Here is a 9465-nt window from a genome sequence, read left to right on the forward strand (position 1 = left end):
CTTGCCCTGGTTCATTACCCAGTTCGAAATCCAATATTGCCCCTCCTCTGGTCGGACAATCTACATACTGTGTTAGAAAAGCTTCCTGGACACGCTGCACAAACACCACCCCATCCAAACTATTTGATCTAAAGTGTTTCCACTCAATATTTGGGAAGTTAAAGTCGCCCATGGCTACTACCCTATGACTTCTGCACCTTTCCAAAATCTGTTTCCCAATCTGTTCCTCCACATCTCTGCTACTATTGGGGGGCCTATAGTAAACTCCTAACAATGTGACTACTCCTTTCCTATTTCTGACTTCAACCCATACTACCTCAAAAGGGTGATACTCCTCGAACTGCCTTTCTGCAACTGTTATACTATCTCTAATGAATAATGCCACCCCCCACCTCTTTTACCACTCTCCCTAATCTTATTGAAACATCTATAACCAGGGACCTCCAACAACCACTTCTGCCCCTCTTCTATCCAAGTTTCCGTGATGGCCACCACATCGCAGTCCCAAGTACCGATCAATGCCTTAAGTTCACCCACCTTATTCCTGATGCTTCTTGCGTTGAAGTATACACACTTCAACCCATCTCCGTGCCTGCAAGTACTCTCCTTTGTCAGTGTTCCCTTCCCCACTGCCTCACTACATGCTTTGGCGTCCTGAATATCGGCTACCTTAGTTGCTGGACTACAAATCCGTTTCCCATTCCCCTGCCAAATTAGTTTAAGCCCTCCCGAAGAGTACTAGAAAACCTCCCTCCGAGGATATTGGTGCCCCTCTGGTTCAGATGCAACCCGTCCTGCTTGTACAGGTCCCAACTTCCCCAGAATGCGCTCCAATTATCCAAATACCTGAAGCCCTCCCTCCTACATCATTCCTGCAGCCACGTGTTCAACTGCACTCTCTCCCTATTCCTAGCCTCGCTATCACGTGGCACCGGCAACAAACCAGAGATGACAACTCTGTCTGTCCTGGCTTTTAACTTCCAGCCTAACTCCCTAAACGTGTACATTACCTCCACGCCCCTTTTCCTACCTATTGAACGAGTGTCCGTGAATGATTTTAATACCACGTGGGTGTACTTTCACGGCCCCCCCATTTCTTGTACTCGACTCTTGCATTGTCACCATTTACTGATATTTACCATCTTGCAACCATGCCTCTGTTATGGCGGCCATGGCGTAACCCAAAAATTAAATTTGCGGCTGGGGACCATTCAATCGATTGTTCATACTCTGCTTTTATGGACAAAGAATATCAATAATGCCACAAGCTGGAACCTGTCCTTCTGCTCTAATGTTTTACGCAAATGTTAACTGCACCTATTTCAGTGACATATCCACGTTTCTGTATTGACACTGACCCTTGAGTCTAGTACAAGAAGATACAGTCTCCGGGGAGGCAATTGAAGTCCATAACGGGGGGAATATTATTTACTTCCGAAGATTTCGAATCTTTTGAATTCTCTATCTCAGAACACTGTGCACACTAATCTGCAGAGAATATTATCTTTAACAGGCTGCCTCTGTAACTGAGGCTGCTGCGTCAACTTGCAAATAGATCTCATACATTTGAATAATTTGCTTGTGTTTCTCCTGATCTTTTCATGAGTTCATTTCCCTTAGGGTTTTCCATCTCTCGGGTGAAGGAGGCTGCGAGTAAGTTTAAATATCAAATATCATTTTAAAATCTAATGTTGGTAGACAATTGAGAGGATTATATGAAAGAACCGCTCTGAAATAATTGATGGTAAATATAATAATCAGGGAAAAATACGGAGCCGGAGGTCTAGGAGACACAGTAATAGAACCAATGTCAGTAATATGAGATAGCTACGGAACTGGGATACACAGTTACAGAATAAGGGTCATGTGTGAAAACTCGCTGTGGAAATTACAGACACAGATTCCGAATGAGCCTTATGCATAGAAGCTCGTTGGGGAACTGGCGGACCCAGGAACAGGATAAGGGTCATGTATATAAGCTAGCCGACAAACTAGGAGACACAGTTATAGAAAACAGGTCATGTATATAAGCTAGCTGGGGAACTAGGAGACACAGTTACAGAATAAGGGCCATGTATAGAAGTGAGCTGGAAAACTGCCGAACCCAGGTGCAGGATAAGGGTCATGTTTAAATGTTAGCTGTGGATCTAGGAGACACAGTTACTGAACAAGGGTCATGTATACACGTGATTTGAGGAACTAGGAGATACAGTTACAGAACAATGGTCAGTTACAGAATAATGGTCCTGTATATAAGCTAGCTGAGGAACTAGAAGACACAGTTATAGAAAACGGGTCCTGTATGTAAGCTAGCTGAGGAACGAGGAGACAGCTCCACAATATTAAGAAGCCAGCAATAGAATAAAACATTATTTATATCAGCCAGCTGATTACATAGGAGATACACTTACAGAAAATAGGTCATGTATATAGTCTAGCTGGAGGACAATCGGACAATGTGGCAGAATAAGCATCTTGTATATTAACGAGCTGGCGTGCAAGGGTGAACATTTACAGAAAAAAAGTATCACTTACATTAGTAAGCTGGGGAATTGGTGTTAAAGGTACAGAAAGAGTGTCCTAGATTTAAGCGAGTTGGGGAACTAGAAGGACGAGGGGGCGGCAAATTAACACAGTGGTTAGAACTGCCACCTAAACGTACCAGAAGCCCGGGCTCGATTCCGAGTTCGGGAAACTGTCTGTTTGCACATTTTCTCCCTGCCTGCGTGGTATTCCTTTGCGTGCTCCGCTGTCCTCCCACATTCCAAAGATGTTTCGGTTGATTGGCTCTAGTGCAGACATAGATACATAGAAGAAAGGTGATGAGGCCTTCTGGCCCTTCGAGCCTGCTCCGCCATTCATCACGATCAGGACTGATCATCCAACTCAATAGCCTAGTCCTGTTTTCTCCTCATAGTCTTTGTTCCCATTCTCCCCAAGTGCTACTTCCAGCCTCCTCTTGTATATCTTCAATGTTTTAGCATCAAATGCTTCCTGTGGTAATGAATCCAACAGGCTCAACACTCGTTGTGTGAAGAAATGCCTCCCTATCTCTGTCCGAAATGGATTACCCTGAATCACCCATAAATAAACTTTACAAATCCACGCTCGCTCGTTCTTATCAGCTGGGACATTTAAACCTGTTCACACACCCTGTCCTTGAGGGTGAACACCATTCATTTCCCCGTCACAAATGTTCCGAAAAGCGGCACAAATTCACCCTTTTCTCTCTGTCACGCCGCTTAAATTACAGAGCGACATGTGTAATTGTCCAATCCAAAATAGATGTTTCTCAAATCCAGAGAAATTTGGAAGATTGTAGGTCAGATTTTTGTAATGTTGCCATCTACTTATATGAAGACCCTCTAGTTCGAATTTTGTTACTGTTGAACTCTCACACTCGAACACTATTCATTTATAGGCCATTGACACCCTGATAGTATGACATTTGTACAGTCCCTGGTTCAGAATCAATAATATATTTCCTCGTATCTCTGGCATTTTGAACTCTTCCTCTATTGTAAATAATGAACCAAAGTCATTCTTCAGCAAGTCTGTCATTTCCTTATTTTCATTAACACATTTATCAGTTAACAAGGAAGGGATTCTCTTCTGACCTCTCTCCTTTATACAACTTAATAGTAAAAGCTTCCTGTCGTGAGACTAATATTCCTTGAGGGTGTAGTTTCATGCTGCATTTCTTTGTATTTTACTCCTGGTTTGTCATCATTTACAGCTATTACCATTTTGCAGCCAGGCCCCTATTATGGCGGCCATGGTGGAACCCGCAAGTTAAATTTCTGGCTGGGGTACATTCAATAGACCGTTCATACTCTCTATGTCTGTATAAAGCAGATTAAGAATGCCATAAGCTGGGCACTGTCCTTCTGCTCTAATGCTTTATGGAAATGTTAACTATTCCTATTTCAGTGACATATGCACGTTTCGGAACAGGCAGTAACCCGGGAGACACTTACTAGAAGAAACAGTCTCAGAATAAGGGGCTGTCTTTAAGTTCTGCAACGAGGGGAATACCATTTATTTCAGAGGATGTGGGATCTTTTGACTTCATTATCCCAGAACGCAGTGGGTATTTATCTGCAGAGAATATTACCTTTAACACGCTGTCTCTGTAAGTGAGGCTGCTGTGTCAACTTGCAAATAGATCTAATATATTTGAATAATTTACATGTGTTGCTCCTGATCTTCTGAGTTCATTTTCCTATTGGAAATCCATCTCTCGGCTCCGAATAAGTTTAAATAACGTGAAGAAATATCATTTTTAAACCTACGTTTGAAAGACAATTAAGAGGAAAATATGAAAGTAAAGGTCTTCAAAAAGTAAAGATAAATACAGCAATCATGGAAAAATACAGATCCGGATGACTAGGAGACACAGTAATACAACACATACCAGTAACATGAGACAGCTAGGGGACTAGATACAAAGAGGTATAGACGATAGGAGCAGGAGGATGCCTTTTGGCCCTTCGAGCCTGCTCCGCCATTTATCGCGATCATGGCTGATCATCCAATTTAATAGCCTAATCCTGCTTTATCCTCATAAACTTTGGTCCCATTCTCCCCAAGTGCTAAATATAGCCCCCCTCGTGAATATATTCAACGTTTTCGCATCAACTGCTTCCTGTGGTAATTAATTCGACGAGCTCACCAATCTTTGGGTGAATAAATGTCTTCTCATCTCTGTCCGAAATGGTTTACCCTGAATCCTCAGAATGTGACCCCGTGATCTGGGCGCACCCACAATCGGGAACATCTTCCTCCGTCTACTCTGCCTAGTCCTTTTAGAATTCTGTAAGTCTCGATGAGATACACCCTTCATTCTTCTGAACTCCAGCGAGAACAGTCCCAACCTAGCCAATCTCTCCTCATATGACATGCCACCCCTGGAATCAGTCTGGTAAACCTGCGCTCCCTCGAGAGCCAGAACGCCCTTCCTCAGAATAGGAGACCAACATTCCACACATTAGTCTAGGTGGGGCCTCACCAAAGCGCTGTATAATTTCAACAACCCATCCCTGCTTCTGTGCTCGAAACATCTCGCAATGAAGGCCAACATATCATTCATCTTCTTTACCGCCAGCTGTACCTGCACGCTTACCTTCAGCGAATGGTGCACAAGGACACCCTGGGCCAGCTGCATTCTCCCCTCTCCCAACTTACAACCGTTCAGGTAGTAATCTGCCTTCCCGTTTTTGCTTCCGAAATGAATAACCTCTCACTTATCCACATTATACTGCAACTGCCATCGATTTTCCCACTCGACCAACCTGTCCAGATCATGCTGTCGGAACTCTGCATCCTCGTCACAGCCTGCCAATTTGTAAGGGACCCATTAATCTCTACACTTTGTTTCCTGTCTGCCAACCAATTTTCTATCCCCTCAATAAGCTTCCACAAACCCATCCTTTTTAATCTTACACAATAATCGTAACATTGTCAAACGACTTCTTAAAGTCCAAATTTACCACATCGACTTGCTCCCCATTGTCAACTGTGCAAGTTGCATCTTCAAAGAACTTCAACCGATTTGTAAAGCATACATCGAAGAGTGCTTTCGGAGGGGGCTCTGGAAATTGTGGATGCATAGTTGTCAGAATAAGAGCAATGCATATAATCCAGCTCGAGAACTAAGAGATAAAGTAAAATGATAATGGTTATGTGGGTAGAATTATGGGATCTAGGTCGAGAGAGCCAGGAGGTAGGGTTGCAGGACACGGAGCCCTTGATCCTGTCCCACAGATTCGGTGGTATTCTTGCTCCCTGTGTGGACGGGAACGGTGACTGGAGAGAGGATGATAAAACTGTTAATGGGAGCCTTTCAAGTGGAGGAAGAGAAGGAAATGGAGTCGTATTTGGGGTAAGTATAGTTAAGGGAATTTACACTGTTAACTGTGACCAGGATCGAGAATCTCGAACGTTGTGTTGTCTGTCTGGTTCTCGTGTTCTGTTTATCTCATCTGTGCTGAAGAGAAACAAAGAATAAAGAAAGTATGGCACATGAACAGGCCCTTCGGCCCTCCAAGCCTGCGCCGACCATGCTTGAAGTTAACCTAAAATTTCCCACACTTCCGTGGTCTGAATCCCTCTTTTCCCATCATATTCATGTAATTGTCCAAACTCCCCTTAAAGGTCATTATGATATTTGCTTCCTCCGGCAGCGAGTTCCACGCAACAACGGCCATCTGTGTAAAAAATGTCCCTCGCACATCAACCCTAAACTTTGCCTCTCGCCTTTTGAACTCCTGTCCACATGTAATTAACTCTTCCACACTCGCAAGAAAGGTCTGACAATCCAGTCTGTCCATGCCCATCATAGTTTTGTCGACAACTATCAGCTTGTCCCTCAACCACCGTCGTTCCACTGAGAAAAGACTGAGTTTATTCAACCTCTCCTCATTGCTAATGCCCTCCAGACCAGGCAACATCCTGGTAAACCTCGTCTAAACCCTTACAAAGCCTCCACATCCTTCTAATAGTGTGGCGAAAAAAATTGAACACTATTATATTCCAAGTGCGGCCGAACTAAGGTTCTATAAATCTGCAACATGACAGGCCATTTTTCATACTTAATGTCCCGACCGATGAAGGCAAGCATGCCATATGCCTTCTTGACAACCTTCCACACCCGCGTTGCACCTGTCAGTGACCGGTGTACCTGTACACGCAGATCCCTCTGCCTTTCAACACTCTTAAGGGTTCTACCATTTACTATCTATTTCCCACCTGTAAAAAGTGTATTACCACACACTTGTCCACATTAAACTCCATCTTCCATCTCTCCACCCAAGGCCCCATCCAATCTATATCTGTTGTATCCTCTGACAGTCATCATCGCTATCCACAATTCTACCAACTATTGTGTCATCCGCAAACATCCTAATCAGACCAGTTACATTTTCCTCCAAATCATTTATATATACCACAAACAGCATAGGTCCCAGCACTGATACCCGAGGAATCAAAGAGTCAAATCCTCTATTGAGATCATCACCCTTCCATTGCTGGACTGTCTTCTGTGACCGAACCAGTTCTGGATCCATCTTGCCAGTCCGCCTCTGATCCCGTGTGTGTTCACCTTCTGCCACGACGGACCTTGTCAAAGGCCTTAATGAAGTCCATATAGACAACATCCACTGCCCTACCTTCGTCAATCGTCTTTGTCACTTCGTCTAAAAAGTTAGATCAAGTTAGTGACACACGATGTCCCCTTTACAAAATCATGTTGCCTCTCGCGAATACGCCCATTTGCTTCCAATGTGCGTTAATGCTGTCTCGAAGAATCCTCTCCAATAACTTCACTACTTCTAACGTAAGGCTCACCGGCCTGTAATTTCCTTGATTATCCTTGCCACCTTTCTGAACGAAAGCAACAATAATAGTTTTGCAGTCATCTACAACCTCACCTGTAGCCAGTAAGGATACAAACAATTCTGTGAAGACGCCAGCAATTTACTCTCTTTCCTCACTCAGTATTTTGCGGTATATCCCATAAGTCCCTGGGACTTATCGACATTAATATTTTTTCAAGACGCCCTACACCTCCTTCTTTTTGATCTCAAACTTATCCACGAGGTCCTTCACTTTGATAATACTGATGCAAAGTAGTCATTCATTATCATTCCCATTTCATCTGGTTTCTTGCTTATATTCCCTCCACTGTCCTGCAGTGGGTCAACCCTTTCCTTGGCTACCCTCATGTTCTTTATATATGTGTAAAGACACTGCCTGATTAGGGATAGTCAACACGGATTTGTGAGGGGTAGGTCTTGCCTTACTAGTCTTATTGAATTATTTGAGGAGGTGACCAAGCATGTGGATGAAGGTAAAGCAGTGGATGTAGTGTACATGGATTTTAGTAAGGCATTTGATAAGGTTCCCCATGGTCGGCTTCTGCAGAAAGTAAGGAGATATGGCATAGTGGGAAATTTGGCCAGTTGGATAACGAACTGGCTAACCAATAGAAGTCAGAGAGTGGTGGTGGATGGCAAATATTCAGCCTGGATCCCAATTACCAGTGGCGTACCGCAGGGATCAGTTCTGGGTCTTCTGCTGTTTGTGATTTTCATTAATGATTTGGATGAGGGAGTTGAAGGTTGGGTCAGTAAATTTGCAGACGATACGAAGATTGGTGGAGTTGTGGACAGTGAGGAGGGCTGTTGTCGGCTGCAAAGAGACATAGATAGGACGCAGAGCTGGGCTGAGAAGTGGCAGATGGAGTTTAACCCTGAAAAGTGTGAGGTTGTCCATTTCGGAAGGACAAATATGAATGCGGAATACAGGGTTAACGGTAGAGTTCTTGGCAATGTGGAGGAGAAGAGAGATCTTGGGGTCTATGTTCATACATCTTTGAAAGTTGCCACTCAAGTGGATAGAGCTGTAAAGAAGGCCTATGGTGTGCTAGCGTTCATTAACAGAGGGATTGAATTTAAGAGCCGTGAGGTGATGATGCAGCTGTACAAAACTTTGGTAAGGCCACATTTGGAGTACTGTGTATAGTTCTGGTCGCCTCATTTTAGGAAGGATGTGGAAGCTTAGGAAAAGGTGCAAAGGAGATTTACCAGGATGTTGCCTTGCATGGAGAGTAGGTCTTACGACGAAAGGTTGAGGGTGCGAGGCATTTTCTCATTAGAACGGAGAAGGATGAGGGGCGACTTGATAGAGGTTTATAAGATGATCGGGGGAACAGATAGAGTAGACAGTCAGCGACTTTTTCCCCGGGTGAAACAAACCATTACAAGGGGACATAAATTGAAGGTGAATGGTGGAAGATATAGGGGGGATGTCAGAGGTAGGTTTTTTACCCAGAGAGTAGTGGGGGCATGGATTGTACTGCCTGTGGAAGTAGTTGAGTCGGAAACATTAGGGACCTTCAAGCAACTATTGGATAGGTACATGGATTACGGTAAAATTGCATAGTGTAGATGTATTTGTTCTTAAGGGCAGCACGGTAGCATTGTGGATAGCATAATTGCTTCACAGCTCCAGGGTCCCAGGTTCCATTCCGGCTTGGGTCACTGTCTGTGCGGAGTCTGCAGATCCTCCCCCTGTCTGATTGGGTTTCCTCCGGTTGCTCCGATTTCCTCTCGTAGTCCAATGATGTGCAGTTTAGGTCGATTGGCCAGGCTAAATTGCCCTTTGTGTCCAAAAAGTTTAATTGGGCTTACTGGGTTATGGGGATAATGTGGAAGTGTTGGCTTGGGTAGGTTGCTCTTTCCAAGATTCGGTGCACAATCGATTGGCCGAATGGCCTCCTTCTTTACTGTAATTTATATGATTCTTTTATCGACCAAATGGCCCAGCTCTTTCCCCAATACCAACTCTAGTACCAGTCCCATTCGTTGGACTATCTGCATATTGTTTGAAGAAGCCCTCTTGGATGCTACATACAAGCTCTGCCCCGTCCAAGCTGCCAGCACTAAGTAAGTCCCAGTCAATATAGGG

Source organism: Scyliorhinus torazame, chromosome 23 (assembly GCF_047496885.1).
Source record: "Scyliorhinus torazame isolate Kashiwa2021f chromosome 23, sScyTor2.1, whole genome shotgun sequence".
NCBI classification, from domain to species: domain Eukaryota; kingdom Metazoa; phylum Chordata; class Chondrichthyes; order Carcharhiniformes; family Scyliorhinidae; genus Scyliorhinus; species Scyliorhinus torazame.